Source organism: Dermacentor silvarum, chromosome 4, assembly GCF_013339745.2.
Source record: "Dermacentor silvarum isolate Dsil-2018 chromosome 4, BIME_Dsil_1.4, whole genome shotgun sequence".
Lineage (NCBI taxonomy): Eukaryota > Metazoa > Arthropoda > Arachnida > Ixodida > Ixodidae > Dermacentor > Dermacentor silvarum.
This window is the reverse complement of record NC_051157.2, coordinates 143,051,319-143,072,586: the sequence shown is the minus strand read 5'-3', so window position 1 is coordinate 143,072,586 and position 21,268 is coordinate 143,051,319. Positions and strand designations below refer to the sequence as shown.

The 21,268-nt window shown below is 46.3% G+C and overlaps 1 protein-coding gene across 2 annotated transcripts in view; it reads right to left on the bottom strand.

Moving 5' to 3' along the window:
* Positions 1-21,268, bottom strand: part of LOC119450698 (arginine kinase) — a 96,632-nt gene that overhangs the window by 62,387 nt on the left and 12,977 nt on the right. The gene's annotated exons all lie outside the window — the stretch shown is intronic.

The window sequence follows — 21,268 nt, the reverse complement described above, 5'->3', positions numbered from 1 at the left end:
GCATTCTAGTGATTTCAGACGTCGATATGGAATCTGGAAACGCATTAGCGTGTGCTCGAGCATAGATAAACGAGAAATCCATGTGTCGATTGTGCCAACACTATGTAGTATATGTCCGAGCGCCCAGGAACTTGTGCTTTTCAAGGAAGAGAAATTATTTCGCACTTCAGTATAGTTACAGCGGGCTTTTGGCGTGTTATTGTCTTAAGGTTCTCATGGTCCTAAGATGAGAAGAACTTCCTTTAAAACTTAACTGTTAAGTCTTTGCACCAATGCTATGCGCGACTGGAAAAGGTTAACAAGCGAGGGGAATATAATTTAAAATTATGTACATACATGTAACGTCGCTCCGAAATATGATCTAATTTGTACTGCGCCATAGTACATTGACGAACCGGTTGTGGCATATACTGACACATGCATAACACCTCTATTCCATTTGCGATGTTCGGGTTGTAATATATCTCACTGTAATGCCAACAAAGGCACTGTGATAAATAAATAAATAAATAAATAAATAAATAAATAAATAAATAAATAAATAAATAAATAAATAAATAAATAAATAAATAAATAAATAAATAAATAAATAAATAAATAAATAAATAAATAAATAAATAAATCAACGACGCAAAAATGCGTGTTAATCTTCCCCAAGTAAACCCCTGTTGTATTTGTTCCACGTTTAAGATGGCATACAACCTGACTGGACCAGAACGGGATATATTCAAGATAATGCACAGTTAGGCTAGGTTAGGTTAGGCTTATTTCTCCTGATTTAAAAGAATATATTTCTTGCTTTTCTTTTGAGTAGTCGGAATCGTTCACTGTTCAGTGAGCACTCCACGCTACAGTCTTCTTGCTGGCAACAACGAGTTTGTGGCGTAGGCGTGCGATAATAAGTACGTGCCTTGTGTTCACCGGCCGATGCGCCGTGATGATGAACTCACCTCTGGATGACGGTGACGTATCGCCTCATCGTGTCCTGTGGAACGAGCGCGTATCTGCGCCGAAGAGGAGAGAGGGAGAGCGCGCCCATTTCGCGTTAGGCTTAGTTCGCGCTATGGGGTAAGCTATTGCGTGCATACCGTGCGTAACAAACGGCAGAAGTTGCCAAATCGGGTGCTTAATTCACGAAAGCTTTTCTTTGCAAAAAAAAAAATATTCCTCGCTGGCCGGTAGCCAAATTTGCTAATGAAATGCTCGTTAACGCAATCGACCGGCGCCTGTTCTTGCGAGGCGCTGTTGCTTATACGAAGCGTTGGTGAATACACTGTTGCAGGGCGCAATTCGCAAATCGTTTTGCTCGTCAGAAGTGCTTGTGCTTGGCTGGCCGGCTTAGTTAATACTTCTTTTTAAGTAGATAATAATGAGTAGCAACTTTGTTATGATTGGCACAAGGCTGTTATTACGATCTGAGCACACGAACTGCATGCTTGCGAATACGGGCGCAGGGCTAGTTTTAATTGTTATCAGCAATAAAGTTTGCAACGAAGGCACCGGACAGCGAAGCACGGTTTCCGGCTTAACGAAAGATTTTGTGAATCTTGCTTCTTCTGCTGCGTACAGCGGCACAGAATGGCGTTCAAGCAGCCGAGGGTGCTTTTCTTAACATCGTCAAATTCGGCCATGTTGTCTATAGTGGCCATTTTTCTCAGCCCTGATTGGCTCACAGGCCTGCTATATACGACCTCGCTGATTGGCTCGGAACACCTGCTTGGCCGAATTAGACAACGTGGCGGAATTTGAGAATGCTTGGAATAAGCAACACGAGAATACTCGCGAATGGGGTTGCAGCCGCTGACACGGAGAAGGGGTTTGCTTTCTCTCGAAGTGTTGTGGGCAACCGTGAGCCCGAAACTCTCGACAAGCGGGCGACGCGTTTGGCTGCGTAGTCTATAGGGAACTAGCGCTGGTCAGGACGCTCTATGGCCATTTGATTGTCCTGCTCAAATAGGCTGAGGCCATCCGAAAGGGACGCCAATGAAATGGTAAGACATCGTGAACGATGACGGATGCGCATCTATATACCGACAATTGACAAGGCCCGGCGCGACTGGCCAAGTTCTGTCCTTAGTAATGTGCATTCTGAAGAGCGCTGCGCTCATTCGTTCAAGCACGCCTGTACCCAGTCAAGTCAGACGTTGGGCACATGCACCTCAAGATGAGCTGCGAATTGGGTTACGCGAAATAAAAAAGCATGTCCTTATAAAAACTGCTTCCTCCGCTCGCTGTGGTGTGTGTTACGACACTGCTGCAGTCGAGCGAAGTTTCAGCGCTGGTCCCCTCATCAATCAGGGCGTTTACATAAACTGGCCAGAAGCAGATCAAGCCGTTTTGTCGGGTTCGAATCGGCCTGTCGAGTTCATGTCAAGGCTCATTCACACTATAGCCCGACACGACACCGATTCTGGTCTGCCGACTGTTGGCGACAGCAGTTTACAGGACGGAGAACGCTGTGGCCAACGGTTTAAAGGAAGGAAAAACGCTGTCGCAAACAGTCGGCAGACCAGAATCGGTGTCGTGTCGGCCTATAGTGTGAATGAGCCTTAACCACCATAGGGTTCCGGAGCCGCTCTACGACTCGACGCTCGCTCGTCGAGCGTCGAGTCATTTCCATCGTCGAGTGTGTCGAGTCGAGAGGGACAGCCACTGAAATACAGCTGTTGCAGACGGCTGCGGGAGCGAGAAGCCGGTTCGAAGCGCGTTGGTGCCTCGGCGTGACGCTGCGTATTGTGATCACCCGTGGGAAGCGAGTTCATGCGAATGCGATCGATGTCGGACTTGATGAGCCGGAATCGCTGACTCTTCTCTCTCGCGTCGGGTTCATGTACTACACGTAGCCAATGTCGAAGCGCAGCGAAGACCCCGCGCCCCCGAAAGGCCCGAGCTGACTGCGCGCGGCGATTTCGGAAGCGTACAGATTGGCGAAGCATACAGGCTTATGAAAGAGAGACGGCTGCAGGACGCGCGGCGAAACGCTAGTGGCTATAATATTGCATATATGCTTCACAATATTGTCAAGTGAGGGGCGTCAGTCGCATTTGAGCGAGTGTGATGCGCTACAATCAGTGGCTGCTCAATGTGGGGCCTAGGAATGAATCATAATGACTAGACATAACGCCAACAATCACCATCACGTGGCTATTGGATATACGTGAAAGCGATTTCTTGTTCCGAATAAACTTGATTAGGGGGAAGTTTGCGTCCGTCCTGCATGACGCACGTGACGCTTTGCCCCCACCTTTTGTGGCGCCGCTGATTTCCCGAAGTGTGACTCACCAACTTGCCGAGACCGACATTATACCGAGTCTCAAGGTTACATGTGGATGGTGCCATATTTTTAACTGAAAGGAAAGGCTTAACGCGATCGTCTTTTTTTCCCCAAAGCCCGACCGGCTGTCTGCATTCTCGCGTGACACGTAATGCTGCGTCCCTATCTCTTCAGAATGCGTCGATCAACGCCATTATTAAGGGACGTACTTCTTCTTCCTGAGTCCCAGCCTGTCCGTCTCGCCTTCGTCCTCCTCGTCCTCATCCTCGTTCTCGTCCTCTTCGCGCCTGGCGCGCTCGCGGCTCGCCTTGCTGACGGGGCACGACGGGGCGTGGCGGTCCGCTTCCTCGTTCTCGTCGTCGCCTTGCTCGTCTTCGCGCTCTTCCCTGCGGCGGCTCCGATGTCGCCGTCCACGCCGCCGACCAGCGGGACCGGCGTCGTCGTCGTCGTAGTCCTCGTCCCCGCGTCGTTCCCTGCTGCCGTAGCGGCCGGGCGGAGGCGGGCGCCTTCCGCCGTCCCGGTCGTCCCTGCCTCGGCGCGGTTCGGGTCGCAGGTCGCGGTAGCTCCGCCGGAACCTCGCCGGTGGCGGCGGCGGCCTTCGGGATCAAGCTGCAATTCGCTGTGGTCTCTACTCTCTCGGCTAGCAAAGCGGTGTCACCTAATGTGTACTATTGAAGTGACAACTTGTCTTCTTATGCGTTTAAAAAAATGAAAGCATAAGCTATCTGAACCCTTTAAGAAATTCTGGCAGTTCTCAGAACACCCTAAACACCGTTGACAAGTTGCGGTTTTGGCGCCAGGGAAGTGGAGCGCTATGACGTCATGATACACTGGCTCGCTCTATTCCCAATAGACACGTTCCGTATGCATTCTAATAATTCCTGGTTCTTTATTTCGCAGTTGACGCTTGCACAACTGGCGTACTCGCCGTACACAGCCAGGTTTCCGGCGTCCAGCTGCCGTACAATTGTTATGGAAGTTGCGCAGAAGTTACGTGTAATCTATATAGATTCCGCAAGGATATACGGAAACTATGTGGAATTATTCGAATGGCATAGGGAATGTTTCAGTAGAGGGTTCCTGTTATGGCGAAACTTCCACAAGCGACCGTAACCCGATGAAACCTGCGCAGCACTCTAGTTTATTTTTTCATGAGCAACACCATTCCACCTAGGCATATTCGTACACTAAGTCAGTGATTGTTCTTCTGCTTAATGACGTCACAATAAAGTCAGTGACGCTAGCTTCGGCATGTCAAGGCGACTTTAGTATCAAGTTAGGATATTTGAGGAGTGTTTCCGAATCTTCATATCGCTGAATAAGGCCCTTTTACAGAAAAAAAGGTGTTGTTTAGCTTTTACAAATTCACAAATATGTGTTGGCATTCCTTTAAGCTTCGTTCTTTCCCGCTACCACTCACAACATAATGGTTAACACTTCGCACTCTTGCGTCCCATTCTCCTTGAATCAATTACGCTATTGCCTGTTATATTACATTTCCCCCCCCCCCGTACTGTTGCACATTAGGCTTAAGAAACGTAAGTCTGCTCCGGCTCGACTATTCAGTCAATGAACAGTGGCTGGGAAGAACAGCGACGAATGTCTATATAACCGAAACCCCAGAGTAGTTAGTGAGCACAAGTATCTACGAGTCGTGACAGCGACTAAATTAATGGCGCAGGCGGCCAGCCTGCCACGAATAATTCTGACAAAGGAAACTTTTTTTTTTTGAAGAAGGCCCCAAGGCCGAATTTGCGAAGCTTTCCGTTCCTAACTGCTCTTTTCCATCGACCGTTCACCTTATGTGGCTTATGTTTTGACGAAGATGCAAGCGCAAGACCATTTTTGTGAATGTGAGCTCTGGGGGATGAATTCACAAAGTTTTTCTTTCGCAAGTGATGTGTGTCATCGACAAGCCGCCTTAGCTAGTGATACATGGGACGTGGGGAATGGTCAAAATTCTTTAATTATGAACAACTCTATCGTGAGAGAAGCAGACACGAACACAAGAGAAGAGAACCAGACAACACAAGCGTCGTCCGGTGTTTGTGTTGTCAGATGCTCTTCTCTTGTATCCATGTCTGCACGCCCCACCCTCTTTCACGATAGCATTCATACCAACTGGCTCAACTTCCTGTAGTTTTATGAACAATGCTAGTGTGAGAAAAAGAAATTCACCAAATCCTGACGCTGGGCGCATCATTAGCGAAGGCGACAGGCCAGTGGCAATATAGAGCACTTATTAACCAAAAAATCTGGGTAAACTTGGTCCCTGATTTTTATTGCGATAACAATTATATGGACACTCCAAGCCCATTTCTGCCGGCGCGGTCGCAGTGGCCGTGGACGTCGCTGTGAGGTTCCGTATAAAGTCCAAACACGGTAACATCGTCGCCGCGCGCCGTACGCTGTATGTGCGAGTGAAAGCTTCCGAGGGTCAGCCAACGATCACGGCTCAATATCGCGCCGCGATGGAGAAAGGCGGGGCAGAAGCGCGCTTCTTCTGTCGCGCGCGAGGCACGGGATTGGGGGGGGGGGGGGGGGGGGGCGTTTACTCTTGGTGGCGGCTGCGTAAGGTGCGGCCGCGCGGCCGTCGTATCTTGAAAGCGATCTGCGACGTAGAAAAAGTGCGCTCCCGCGCGGGCCTCATCTTCAAAGCGATCTGCGATGTGGACAAAGTGTAAACTAGTGCCGGTAGCTTCGCATGCGCTGTGCTTTCGACGTTTAGTTCGCGTTGAAGCAAGACGAGAGACAACGCGAAGGTCAATTTGTCCCGCTGCTGCTGGCGCACTTTCTCACTCCGGCATTCTCACAGCCAGTTTCCGCGGTCATCGAGCGAGATGTGTTTATGTTTACCTGTGCGCGCGTGACACCGTGCTCATCTATTTACTTAGTAAGCGAATGTTTACAGCTTTATACGGCCCATTAAACTACTACCCTTGCTTTGTATATATAGCTCTCTAATGATTTGCTATTGCAATCCATGCTTGGCCTTTCTGGAGAAAGTATGAGTTTTTTTCGTATGTATTGCCTTATGTCCCCTATTGCAATATACAAATTCTAGCCTTGGAGTTCGCAAGGTGACTTTGAACGAATTCTCAGGATGACACCAGTTCCAAGATATTAATTGCCGAACTTTGCGGAGAAATGCATTGGCATTCGAGTTACTTTTGTGATTTAATGCATCAAACGACGTTTTGTTAAGAAAGTGACTGGAACGGCAATGCATTTCTCCGCCAACTTCGGGAATTAATATCTCGGAACTGGTGCCATCCTGAGAATTCGTCCCCCGTTCATTCGCCTTGCGACCTCCAAGGCTAGAATTTGTAAATTGCAATATGGGCCATAAGGTGATCAGTTAAAAACTCAGTGAATTTTGTTAATTAGTCGATTATGCGTTTGAATTTTTGTGCAAGTAATGTCGGCCCCTTCCAGTAGACCAGCTCATGAACTATAATGGGGCTATCTGCCACAGGCAACCTTTAAAAATTTATGAAAGTGTTCGCAAAAACACCCTGTATATATCTCAAGGGGTGAACGTAGTATTTTGGAATTCAAAAATATTTTAGAATTTGAAAACGAAACTCGACAAAATTTTGAGTTCGAAAACGAGATTAGAAAGCGGTCTCCGCCTTACCTTAGAGGTGTCAGTGTCTCAGGTAGTTGCAGCAGTTCTCAATGGCAAGCCGTGAATACGGGAAGAAGAGGAGGCGGCATGGAAACAAATGAGCCGGATTACGTGGAGCCAATTCACGTGGCTCCATTCCGCTAGGTCCAGCCTAATAGCGTTGTCACTATACACGTCTTGCTTATCAGGGACAATTCTCTATTGGTCTGCATAGAAAGGGCAATGGCAATAGAAAGAGGCGAACGCCTATCCTTCGGTTAACTTAGCGAAAGATTCGAGCTTTGAGAGGGCCGGCGTTGGAGGAGGTGTTCATCTCTCAACCACGGTTGCTCGCGACCGTTGCAGACTGCGCGCACGTTGCAAAACTAGCTCGGCTGGAGGTCTGGAGGTACGATACCGCGATGAATCGACGCAGCGATTTATTACAACAGGCATAAACGAGGACTATACTATATAAGCGAAGACTATAACGTAGGGCTATAACGTAGGCTAAACCATAAACGAGGACTATAACGTAGGCTAGTTTACAGCCATGAAAGTGCGAACTGGAAACAGGGGAGTCATACTGCAAGACAAGGCTCGGCGCGCCAGAACTGCAGTTAAAAAACGAAAAAAAAAAACCGACACGGGTGTAAGCCACAATAAAATCTCAGCGCACCAGCTGATCATGACGTCTAATATATTTAAACCAATGGTTGAGATTAGATAACTGTTCATCGGTAGAGAAACCTTACCTTGCTCTCTAAAAAAAGGCATATTTTATTAATTTTAATGGCGCAACAGGAACCCTCTAGAGGCTAAAAACACAGTGAAATTCGTTACAGGCCAGAATTCAAACGAAACTTTTGCCTTCCTATTTTGTGCCGTTAAAATACGTTGTGACGCTGAAGTCAGCAGTTGTGTTATGAAAGACCAATGTATACCATTCTAAACAAGGCAGTGGCTCAGAGTAAGACGGATACTTAATGTGATATCAGTACTTAACAGTGCTCGACCAAGGGATGTATCTGAAGTCAGACACGCTTTCTGCGTTTTGTGCTGCAACCAAAACTTGCTCTCGGTTGTTGTGAGGTTAAAAACACAGCAGACAAATAAGAAGTATGTATTCCGTCCGGGGACATTTGCGACAGGCTGGCAAGTGTGCTCGCTCTTGCACGATGTACGGCTATAGCGTATCTTTTTTTTTTTTCATCTCACTCACACATCTGGAGCGAGACAGTGCTCCAGATACATATTTTGCTCGACCATTGTTGAATACAACATGTCATTGTGGATTCGTACAGTTTTCTATCTTCAGTATCCCTCTATTTTGGAATCGGGATAATTGCGATCGCCTGACCTTCCGAAGGGCGGTGGCGGGAAGGGCGGGAACTGTTGCGGGGGTACGAAAGGTGGCGGTCCTCCGAACTGTCCCGGCGGCGGAGGCTGAGCCCCGAACGGCGCACCGGGCGGTGGACCGTAGATCATGCCGGGCGGCTGCGGCATCATGAACCCTCGTGGAGGGCCGAACATGGGCGGCGGTTGCGCGGGCGACATCACCGACACGGTGCTCGTGTGGCTGGGCGACTGGTGGACGCCTTGCGTGAATGTTTGGCTGTAGTTCTGCCTGCGGTGCGCATGGTACCACGAGGACGAGGAGGACGAGAGGATGCGTCTAGGTAGACAACTTATAGCAACGCGCTATGTTTCGGGCGGCCAATATTCGGGAGTCGAATTCACAAACGTTTTTGTTCGTAAGAACTTTCTCTGATTGGTTGGCAGCTTTCGCAAGTGATATGCTTGCTGTCCCTATTGGACTGTTCTTGTTGTTACGAACTTTACTAGCGAAAGAACGTTTTGTAAGTACGGGCCCAGGGTCCGAATTCAGAAAAAAACTTGTTACGCTAAAATTTTTCGTGAGAAAGAATTTCAGCCAATCCGGATGCAAGACATATTATCTAAGGCGGCCGGCCAATGGCAAAGAGTACTTACGAAAGAACAGCTTTGTGAATATGGTCCCAGAAGAAGAAGAAGAAAAAAAATGTTCTTACGATAGAACTGTTCGCGTTCGCAAGAAAAAATGCCGGCCAATTGTGAGGCTGAAGCTATTAGTGAAAGTGGCCAGCCAATCGCATAAAGCACTTACGAGCAAGAAAGCTTTGTGACTTCGGCCACGCCTGCGTAGAAGTGAAGTCGGGTCCGTATTCGCAAATATGAATCGTTCGTACGTGACTTCAGCGATGCGGCTTCTCACCGTGCTAGTACCCAAATATGGCGACCACGATGACGTCAGTGCACCGTATCATTACGCGTACATCGTTTTGCTTTTTTTGGCAGTGACCGTTTTTCATCGGATTATCAGTTATCGATTTGTCGCCCAGTTGCATGACGCACTTGTCCTCTTGTTGTGGTAAGATGGTGGCCAAGATGAGGTCAATGTAAATTATCTCTTAATTCTCACGCTAGTTAAATTCGTATGGATTTCGGGGCCTGTATTCACAAAGATTATCTTATAGGCAAGTGCCGTCCGTGATTTCCTACTGCCGCGTCCAGCGTGTCATTTTTTTCTTCTATTTTGCTACCATGAGTGGCTGGTACCAGAACGCCGTTCAATGAGGAGCCACTTTGACGTCAGAAACTTTGGGACGATGGATTAGAAGTTTGCGATGAGCGTGCCAATCAACTGGCTCACTCTTTGTAAATAGCACTTTATGATTAACGAATGCAGTTGCTCGCGTTTGGTGTGTCCATATAGCCCAAATATAGTCGTGAATCGCTCTGCCAGTTCCTTGTATTTATTATAGTGACTACCTTAATGTTTGTAAGGTTTTAACACTATCAATGCCCAGCATCAATGTGCTAGACACCGGCTTCTGCAATTAACAAAGCCAATGGCGACAGTGAAAAGCCTCGCTCCATTTTAAAATGGCTGGCTACACATTGGCTTTCTACTATTCCATGAACATATTTCTGAAAATGGGATGAGCAGCTTGGCCTTCCTGGAGGACGAAGAATTAATGGGTTGGGTAGTTACAGGTTAAGATTAGCGTTACAGTGGGGAGAGTTGCTTTGTTATCGATAACAGTATGCACACGTTGTAATAATCCAGGCGGAATCAATTCGCTAATATGTGTAATTGCTACGAGAAAAACGACGCAGTAGTTTTTATGACTTCTTATCTGCATCGTGTATTACGGCGTCAAATTTATCAGGGCCCTGATCGTCTAAAACTGCTTTACGGACAATTCTGGCGATAAACAAAATTCCAGCCAGTTCCGATGATGTGCATAGAGTTGCATAAGGAAACTAGCCAATGGCACAGTACACTCAAGAACACAATGCTTTGTGAATTTGGCCTCATATAACTAGAGATTTCAATATATAATATAACTTTGCTGATCAAGTTTCGTAGCAGAGGCGGAGATCAAAATTTTGCGTGATAATTGTCAATTAAATTCTTAATTAACAATACTGCCCTGGTTAACGCTTCATGGTTTTCCTTAGGGGGCATTTTGTAAGAGGGAGATCAAAGTGATCCTTTAGACAAAACATAACATTTGTTAGAAACTTGCAATACTTTCCAGAAATAAGTTCTCAAAATCTGCTTTGAAACGCATTGCTGTTCCAACTGATATGTTTCCGCAGTGTCGATGAATGCAGTACATTGAAAATGTTTCACTCGAACAGAAATGCACTTCCCCTGTAGATATTCAGTTTTTATTATTTATAGAAATTGACGTGGGCAGTAGAACTTGAAGCGAAATGTTATGCTTTAGGTCCAGACTGACTGTAATGGGCAGTTACAACATGTACACTATAATACTTCTTTGAGAAAGTTCATTAGTGAAACTTTTTCATTAATAATTGCATTGGAGTATGGCACAAGATATCAGAATGTCTGCCGCTACTTGGCCAGTGAAAATTTTGTATCAGATCCCATATTTTGAAGAACACAAGAGAGTCTCTGCAAAAACACGCTATGAAATACAGGGTGTTCAAAATGAAGCTTTACGGAATTTTTAGAAATCGCCTGTGGCAGGTAGCATAATTCTTATCATTGAGCTGGGTTATTCAATGCGGCGGACATTAGTAGCACGAGAAACCGAAATACATGTTGAACTAATTAACAAAAAACACTAGTTAACTTCTTAGTTTACTTCTTAGTTTGCTTGAAATGAATTTCCAGGATGACACCAGTTTCGAGATATTATTTCCCAAACTGTGGGACGAAATACATGGGCGTTCCAGTTACTTTTGTGCTTCAATGTATAAAACAGCATTTTGTTAAAAAAGTAAGTGGAACAACAGTGCATTTTTACGGCGAGTTTGATGGCTTATATTTCCAAACTGGTGTCATTCTGGAAATTGGTGCCAAGTGGAAACGCCTGACAAGCTCACCGGCTACAATTCGTAAATGTGTTGTAAAGTAATTAACTAAGAAGTTCATCAGTCAATTCTTGTTAATTAGTTGAATATGAGTTTCGATTTCTCGTGCTACTAATGTCCGCCTCACCGAATAACCCCGCTTAATGATAAGAGTTGTGCTACCTGCCACAGGCGATTTCTAAAAATTACGTAAAGCTTAATTTTGAACACCCGGTACATAATACGCTCCTCGAGGTTTCATAATAATCGTCCTGTATAATGGTCGCTTGTTCGAACGTAAACGCGATCTGTTAAAATTCGCATATGCTTCGTCAGAACGATATATTTCTCGGACGCTTAAACAACAGGAGAAACGCTTTCCTCTGAAATTCTTACCCGGGAGAGACGCTGACATTTGTCAGGGAGTTTACTTCCACTTGAAAGCTGAAAAAAATTTGAAGAACGCGTATCTTCATTATTGGCGAACTTATGACGTTACTGTTGAGAGAACGATAAGCGTTATGTAATAGCACTTAAAAATGAATTCGCACTGACGTGCATTTATCGCAATGCAACCGCTATGCCTCGCCCTAGCGCCCAGTATCACACATGTGTATATAAGTAACGTTTCTTCGAAACAAACGCTTTCCTTTTATCTCGTTGAGCCGTGTAAAATGACCTATTATAAAACACCTTGTTTGTAGGCGTATGCGCTCCGTGGTGTACGATTGCCAACGTAAACGCATAGCAGAATTTGTCAGTGCAGATGTTCCTGTGTGTATGGTGTGGTATGGCGAGTATAGAAAGACACAGGCTTACGGATTCCAATTTTTTGGTCCATGCAAACCAGTGACAGGCCGACTTCTAGAACCCCGACACACGCAATAATGTTGAGCTGCTGTACTTTGTAGATAAGTCACTGACAAAAGTAGTTATGGTGTCGTAAGACAAAAGCAGTATGGTGACGTAAGTCAGAACCAGCCGTTAGTGTGACACATTTTATAGTGTTTTTGAATGCGCCTCAAGAACTGCTTGTGCTTCTCGCTGTTTGTACAAATAATAAGCTTTAATACATATCACTAAGGTATGGTCACATGATGCTCACGGCGAAGAGAGCAACGGAATCAGTGAACGCAAGAGCGTTGTGCAAAATGTGTCAAAATCTTTATTTGTACACAACAAGTAGCATTACATAGGAGACGGGAGAGGAACCTATGACCAAGTGACTGCAGCTAGGAAACCGCAGACTCATTTCAGTACGAAGTTCAATGGAACCAATAGCGCCTATTAGCTTGTTTCACTGCTCAACGCTGTAGTGAAAAAAAAAAAAAAAACAATCAGGTGAAGACGATGTGTTACTCCAGCACATGTGAACTTCCTTGCCAGGTGCGGCGCATGCCGGACTTTCATGATCCTTGAATACCGTTCACGTTTGAGTATAAGCCGCACTTTTAAAATTAAAATGGTTGTTCAAAGGCCTTTAAAACAGAAAAGATTTTTTTAAAAATTCTCCATTCAGGCAATCGTTTCACTGGTCGTTTAATGGTATTGTACATTCGAGGGGTCATTTGGAGCACTCTAAAGCGCTCTGGCGGTGCGATTTACATTTCGCTGCTTTGAACAGTGCGTTGAAAACTGATTCGCGTGTGCATTCAGAGCGTTCCGCTTCAGCTCAGAGTGGTCGGTGGTGCTTTATCCTTCTTGCTGGGAATCTCAGCATGGAACCGTTGCACTTAGGTAAAAAAAGAGAAAAAAAAGGAGAAAAAGGGGGCGTCCTTTCTTCAGTGTATGTTGTGTAAGGTCTGTGTTTGCTTACATTCTGGAACTGTTACCGAGAAGAATTACCAAATAGCCAGCCCAATCACTATAGTTCTCGCAGATGCCTCGGAATTCCCGTCACGTTGCTCCTCCGATTACTCCGGGAGCGGCTGTATACGGTTGGATCGGTCAGGCTTTTTTTTCTGGCTCCATTCTCGAGAGTGCTCCGCATAGCTGCAAACCGAGCCAGAGCGCGGTAGGAACCAGTCGACTGCACTGTAAGACAGTCCGTTGTTTACAGCCCGCCACATCCACGAAGCGTGTAGTCCTGATGGGCCGATCATCGTCTCACGTGAGCCGCCCGCCGACGTGCAGCTTCGATCCGGCTAACATTCAAGTTGCAGGCGAAAAGAAAGAAATGCACCGAGACAAGAGACGAAACCAGAGAGCGCCGTCTTCTTGGACAGGGACTGCGCAGAAGAGGGCGCGAGATCGGATATCATACGGTTCACCTCATCGGGCTTGCGCGAAACCGCGTTTCCGGGACGCGTGGGACAAAGACCAACCGAGGAGTCACGCCACACCTCACTAGCTCTGCAATGACGTCATGATACTCGGTTACTCTATGCGTCTATGACGCATGTCGCAAGTTCTAGGACGTCGCGACGGGTTCCGCCGGCTCCACTGGAGGAGTGCATGCTCTCACAGTGTCGGGTATATCAGCTCTATAGCTTCGGCGCCGAGGTCTGGCGCACGAGCGACGAGTGTCGGTGTATGGTGGACTGGAGAATATAACGTTCTCGGTGCCGACACGTGTCATCAGGCAGCGCGAGTGATACTGTACTGTACTACAAATGGTCAGGTCCCGCGTTCACAAAAGCTTCTAGTAAACGCTATCCGTGATTGGCTACTGGCCGCGACGATCCTGAACTGGCTGACCGAACACAGGCCAATAGAGCCAGGATTTTACTTCAGACAAGTTTCCTCGACACAGAATACTGGGCCGAGATAAGGCAACGATTCTATCGCTATGCTATTTCTACACGGATTTCTTCAGTGGTCTGAGCTCCACGCACGTTCTCTCTGTGACTATCCGGCCGTGACCAATGGATGACATGAAAAGAAGTCTTAGATTATGCCGACGGTCGTCTGTTCAGATTTAAGTGCACGTTAAAGAAGCCCATGCGGTCAAAATTAATTTGAAGTCCCTCGCTATGGCGTGCCTCGCAATCAGATCGTGGTTATGGCACTTAAAAAAGCCCATCATTTATTTTATTTTACTTTGAGTGACCGGCTGATGACTGCTCGAGGGTGCGCAACAGCTACCTATATTCTAGGGCCCGCATTCATGAAAATCTCTTACGCCCGAACGGTTCATAAGAGAAACTTCCAGCCAATCCTTATGCGGGACGTGTTATTAGCAAAAGCGGCGGGCCAATGGCAAAAAGTATTTACTCACTGAAAGGTATCTGAATTCGGCCCCTTTTCTAAGCGCATGGACCAAGCATGCAGGATGACCGTGAGTGTAGCTGTTGCCGGATGAATGAGATGAACGTGATTTACGCTGTACAGCTCGCCCTACCCCTTGGTATCGTACATGAGATTGAGATTGCAAGGAACAGCCGGATTACGCGAGTTAAGAATTTATCTAGTGCATGACTGGCAAGCAGTGCCTAAACAACGTTATAACGCGCTGGGTAGCCGACCGGGCCTGTCCTTCTTATCTCTCCGTCTCGCTAAGCTATACTGAGATTACAGTGACTCCAGTGAAGCCGACCATGATATATCCAGCTATTTATAACCGTTATTTATCCGAGCACCTACCCGATAGAACATACTCATTCTGGAGGAGTAGCAAAGAATGTTCACATACCTAGTGTTACATTCCCACTTGCAGATATGCCCAGTGGCCGAAGTTGTATATTCTGAAGTTGTCTATTCAGCCACATACCTATAGTGGCACATATCCAGTGGTCCAAGCTGGCGTGAAGGATATTAGATATACGGAGATACCGAACCGTGCGTGAAGTTCCCGAATAACGCTTATCGCATTAGAACTACTGGCAGAGCCACCGCGCTAGAAACGAAGCGAGTTGCCGCACTCTGTACGGTGCACTTTGAACTCATGTGTGCCACTAAAACAAGGAGCATCACGTTAAGTAGAGCGCTCACCTGTTAGGGTTGTTCATGGCTGCTGCTTAGTCACCGCACCGACGGAGATAGATGAGAACAATCACGCGTAGGCGTGAGTGAGTGCCCAGGGCGGTACTGTCACGAAGCCACCGTCCTGTGACACGACACACCCGGCGGTCGGACTGCCGGTGCGTCAGAGCTGGCCGCGACCGTCTTCCGACGCCCGGTCCAATGGAGTGGTCAGCTGCGTCCGGCGTCTTGCGCCGGGACGAGCCTTAGGTACGGCTTCGGGCAGACGGGGCCGGAGGTCACCCGGCTCGCGCACCCCACAAACAGCGTGCTCGCCGTCTTCCTCCTCCTCTTTGCTCACTCAAGAACACTGGTACATAACAACGACTGTTGATTAGCCGGTGAAACTGTCACCTCTGCAGTGCCAACGGCTAGGTTTTAGTTGGCCCCCTTCGTCGATATGCAGCAGAGACATTCTTACTTCAAAACAGACCCGGCCTTGGCACCAGCAAAGGTGGTGCGGAGATGTACCGCTAAGGTTGTTGTATATTTAGATGGGATGTGAACGAGCCCTCTAGGATACGAGTTGACTGATCCTTCTCGCGCACGGTGTACATATTCCTGTATTCCATGTTTTTTTTTTTTTTTTTGCCAGTTCACTCCAATAGTGCCGTGCCAGGACAAAGCATTGAGTTATCGCTTTCAATGCCTTCAAGGTATCGGACGAAACTGAGAGTATTTATTTGCACTTCTTGGTAAGCAACCGGAAAATAAGCGGGAACAAAGCTTGCCGCCCACCTGACAGCTTTCCAACTGTAGCACTCGACCTCTCCTGAGGTATGCAGAGCGCTCAACAAGTTTGCATAGCGCGTGCCCATAAGTTACAAAGTCCCGAGTAACTAAGCGTGTAATGAAACGAACACATCTGAAACGTACCTACGCAGCTTGTGGTGGCGGCGGAGAGCATCGGACTTGAAGATGGAAACAAGTGGAACACAGTAAAGAAGGACCGAAGCAGGTAGTGAACTTGGACGACGAGCTCTGCTGAAAGAAAATGCCAGTAACGTAGCTCCGTTGAAAGGTGGGACTCACGTGGCCTAAACGGAGGGCATTGTGTAAATTAAACTAAGTCTGGGGTTCTGCTTGCCAAAAAACCCACGATTTGATTGCGAGGCGTGCCATAGTGGTGGACGCCGGAATAATTTTGACCACTTGGGGGTTCTTTAACGTGCATCCAATTCACCCACGAGTGTTCTTGCGTTCCACCAGCTTGCATTAGGCTTACTAATCCTCACCGGGGTAAAGGGAAAGGAAGAGCGAGATGGAAGTTGTGGGTGGCATTAATGGTCGGACACTCACACAGGGATGTGCATCGCCATAGAGTAATTCATTCTTGAACCGAACCGATTTCATTGTCAATCGTATTATTCATTACATTCTTGCCTTATTGCGTCATTTATATATATATATATATATATATATATATATATATATATATATATATATATATATATATATATATATATATATATACATACATACAAATTTTCGTTCTATTTCTGCGTTCTATTAGAATGACTGTCTACTGAATCATCTTGGATTTTACTCGCTTTAATTTATTCATCAAAATTATAGATTTTCTAAATTTATTCACTTAGCACATATCTAAATCTGCCCGGCTCTTGGCCAATCCCCGCGAGTGGGTATGTGCCAAAGACTTTAAAGCCGTCGTCATCATCATCGTCAATGCGACCGTGTCAGACACTCGGTATGCGTACCATGCAAACGGTGTATGCAGAACGTACGTACGCACAAAACGCGCAGCCACCAGCGCACTTCTCACAGCCCCACATTGACGTAACACTGCGTTACAAAATGAGCTAAACCCAAGGGTCTAAACCCTCTGACGCAACAACTCGAATAGTGATTTCCTTGCGCGTTGTGCACGCTTGACGTCCCTCTATATACACACGACAGTGTGTAGGAGGGGGGGGGGGGGTGGTGCTTAGATTAGAGACGGATATGACATTATTAATATATCGGTGAAAGAGTATATTGCGTGGCTTTAGAGAAAATTAAAATGTGGCCAATGTATAGTTTATAGCCCGAGAAAGATGGGTATCTGGATAAATTGCTGCTCGCTACCCTGTGCTTCAACTCGTGACATAAAATCCTACGCGCTGATGCTATAGCGCTTCTCCAGCTGTCCCACAAGAAACTGTGCACAGACCAGGAAAAGATGCCTACGTTTGGAGCTTTTGCAGCTGACGCTCCATTACAAAAAAGTCCCGTTAAACTCGCGTATACGTTTTTTTTTATCGGCTAATACGTCCACAATAGGGGGCATTTGGGCGCTCATAGAGACGGATGCTTACATTAAGGAAAATACGGCATTTCGCGTATGTCGCTGCACCGTATGTGCTGCACCGTCGTCTCTCCCGCTCTAGTCGTCCCTAGCAAGGATTTTCTGGCTCGCTTGCACGAAGCCTCTCAGCGACACATTCGCAGAGATGTGCCTCTAGATGTTCCCAGTTATGCGTCCAAGCTGTGTGAATGCACGCGAAGGCACGCGCCCCTGAAACCGACCCTCCCCTCCCGGGAAGGCTTCCTGAATATACCCATGTATTGCGTTGTCTTGTTAGCGCGAAACAAATCCTGCAGAAGGGGCTGGGGCTGTGCCAAAGCTGAACACTTTTTTTCCCTTCTTTTTCGGAGGAGAATCCTCGCAACTATGGCACGGGTGAAGGACAAAAAACGATAAAATTCGTGTGCCGGATGACATTGCGGAACGGAGGTTATTCGTGGGCGTCGGACTGAATTTGGGCTACTTAACGACGCAAGCATGGGAAAAAAAGGAAGGTTGAAAAGAATAAAACCAAGAACACAAATAACAGGACACGCAGAAACATGCGAATTCTTGTGTTTCTTAACGCGGCTTGCAGCTGGTGAACGTTCATGTGCCAGGCGAACCAAAGAGGGCCCATCAGAAGTTCTGCCGTTGTTTCTTGGAAGGACTCCTTTAACCCAAAATCTAACATTGTCTTAAATAATATAAATATTTTGATATGTTATAAGTAGCAATAATCTGTCAAAAGAAACTTGAGCGAAATATGTGTTCTAATAGAGGAAATTAACCGTTGTAAGTAAAACTATAGTATTTACTACGATAGCGACGCCACTATAGAAGAAGGTCGTGTGTAAGACATTTTTACTTGCATGATAAGAATGTATTAAGTCGATGTCAATGTGTTTGCTGACTAGCGCAGGAAAAAGATAAATTTGCTTTGCGAAATAAATTGTAGTGAACGAATCAAGCTAACCGAAATTTTATTGCAACGTGTATGTACAATACGAAAGAATCACACTGATCAAAGGTATTGCCGCTCCTTCCGGATATTCCTAGCAAATATAATTTAAAGTCCAATCAGATCAGCTCAGATCAGCTCAGATCAGATCAGGTCCAAACGTGCTACGCAGCTTTTCAATCGCTGAAAGAAATTTCTTACTAACCCTGTAAAAAAATAAGGACGCTATTCGCTGATAGACAAATGTGCCGTTAAAGAAGCCTAATGGATAACGGCTAGATGTATAGGGCCATAAATGTATGTTTACAGAATTTTTAAAAATCGCCTGATGCCGGTAACACAATTCTAGTCGCTGAGCTCGAATATTCAGAGAAGCGAAGAATACTTGCACGAGAAATCGAAACACATGTTCAACTAATTACCAAAGATTCACTAATTAACTTCAAAATTAATTACTTTACGGCCCATATGACAATCTACGATTTGTAGCCTGTGAGCGTGCAATGCGTATATACTTGGAATTAATTTCCAGAATGACACCAGCTGGAGCTTGCAAGGCGTATCAACTTGGAATGAATTTCTACAATGACACCAGTGTGGAGATATGCGCTTGCTAAGCTGGCCGCAAAAGTGCGCTGTTGTTCCACTTACATTTTTTTACAAAAACGCTTTTTTATGCATTGAAGCGCATTATTAACGGAACGCTGTTGTATTTTCTCCCACACTTCGGGAAATTATATATCGAACTGGCGCAATCCTGTAAATTCATTTTAAGTGGACACATCCTGCAAGCTCACCGGCTACGATTCGTAAATTGCAATTGATGCCATAAAGTAATTAATTAGGACGTTAATAAGCGGATAGGATTTTCACTAATTATATGAATACGTGTTTCAATTTACTGCGCTAGTAATGTCCGTCTCTTCGAATAATACAGCTCAAGGACAACAATTATGCCATCCGCCACAGGCGACTTCGTAAAAAAATTCCGTAAAACTGAAAAATTATCACCCCGTAAATAGACAGAAAAAAATCTACCGAGAGTGTAACACCGTGGTCATCAACGACGCAGCGCCGCCTTCTAACTTTCTCGGCGGTGGTTATCAAGTGACTGCCCCAATTTGCCTTCCTTTCCTCAACCAATCTCGCAGCCATGGTCTCAGCAAGCTGCCAACGAGGAATGCGTAGCGCGCGTTCCGCGAGCCGGGGTCGTTGATCAGATGTGAGGCGGTAGGAAGGAGAAGCAGGAGTTATACGCGGCCGGCAGGGTCGGGCGCCCTTGCCAAGTCCTTGCCGGGCTCCCTGCTAGAGCCCACTGCTCTCTCGTATACTATTCCCGGGTTGAGAGCGCGCGCCGTGGTTGGAAGGCAAAAAAAAAAAAAGAAAGAGACACTGCCGCAGTGCGCTCCCACTGCTGCCACCACATACTCGCACACACCACCGACCGACTGGCGCAGTTCCAGAAGGTTGAGTGGTGGCGGCGGTGGCGGCGTGGACTATCTTGGTCCCCGAGGTGCGCCCAAAGCTGCTGTGTGGGGCCCTTTCTGCTGGACCTTGTGGCGGCGCATCCGCTGTTGTTCTAAACAGAGGAACTCTCTGCGGCTGCGGCTCCGAAAGCGACAGAGAGGAACCAGACAATCGGGAATGAAGTCGACGAAAGCAGGGGCGGTGTTTGTTGCGTAGAAAAAAAAATGTTCGATGGTTTGTACGTGACCAGCTGCCGAGTAAGTACGAGAGCGGTAGATGCTAAAAATAAAGGACCAAGTGCCGGTAGTTCTTTCAGCGGCTAAAACAACACGCGCTAAATTGATGTAATCACGAATGCAGCTAGCTCTTGAGGAGGAGTAATATAACGACGCTGTTGTTCGAACTTCGTTTATATTTTTTTGTGAAGTGACAAAGTTAAGAAAGCTTTTAAGCACTTTGCGTTTCCATTTGCTATAGTTCCACAACGCCTAAGAAGTTCAGTTCTGCATTTGCGGAGTCGTAATGCAATAATTTCGGATTTCTCGCTAATAGCCATGCGGAATGCCTTTATAGGCAGGATTCCTTACTCCACGGCAGGGAGGAAACACTTCGTGCTCACGTACTCCTGCAAAACACTTTGTTTTAACCGGTAAGCTGGTAAAATTATAGCGCAATGAAATTCAGTTGGGTGAGGGGTACCGTTATTGTTCGTCATAGCTGCGCAATACCGACCAGTTCGTAGTGGTTACTGCAGTGGTTTTAATTTGTATACGCTAAGAGTATTGCACCAGTTCTTGTTTAGTGATATTTTGCGCTCTTCTCACGATACTAGCATTTCCCAAACTGACTAAGGTTATACCATTGGCGATGTTTAGACCGAATTTTGATGTTTGAGTGCAAGAAAACAATACAATTAAAAAGAATACAATGAAAAAAAAGGTGCATACAAACACTGACGATTCTTGAGTTTCTGTTTTGCTATTGGGGCCGAACGGAAGAACGTGCACCAGAATAGACAAAGCTGTAATCGTATGTTGGAAGTAGCACGCAAGATTATGTGCCCGGTCTTTAATTTGCACAAGAGCAGGGCAGCCAAACGGGCTTAGTCCTGCTTAATACCTACCCGCATTTATTCTTATCTGGATCTCTACACCATGACTGAGCACGCACCAAATGCAGCTCACAAATTGCTACAGAACGAAAACCAATCGTGAGTACTGCTTGTGTAAACATTCGTGTGCTCGTGTGATATAATGCTTGTAGGTACTGGGAAGGGGTGTATGGCAGCAGCTTAGCACTTGGTACTGCAGTATCTTGGTTATTTTCTTGTTCTTGAGACAACAATGATGT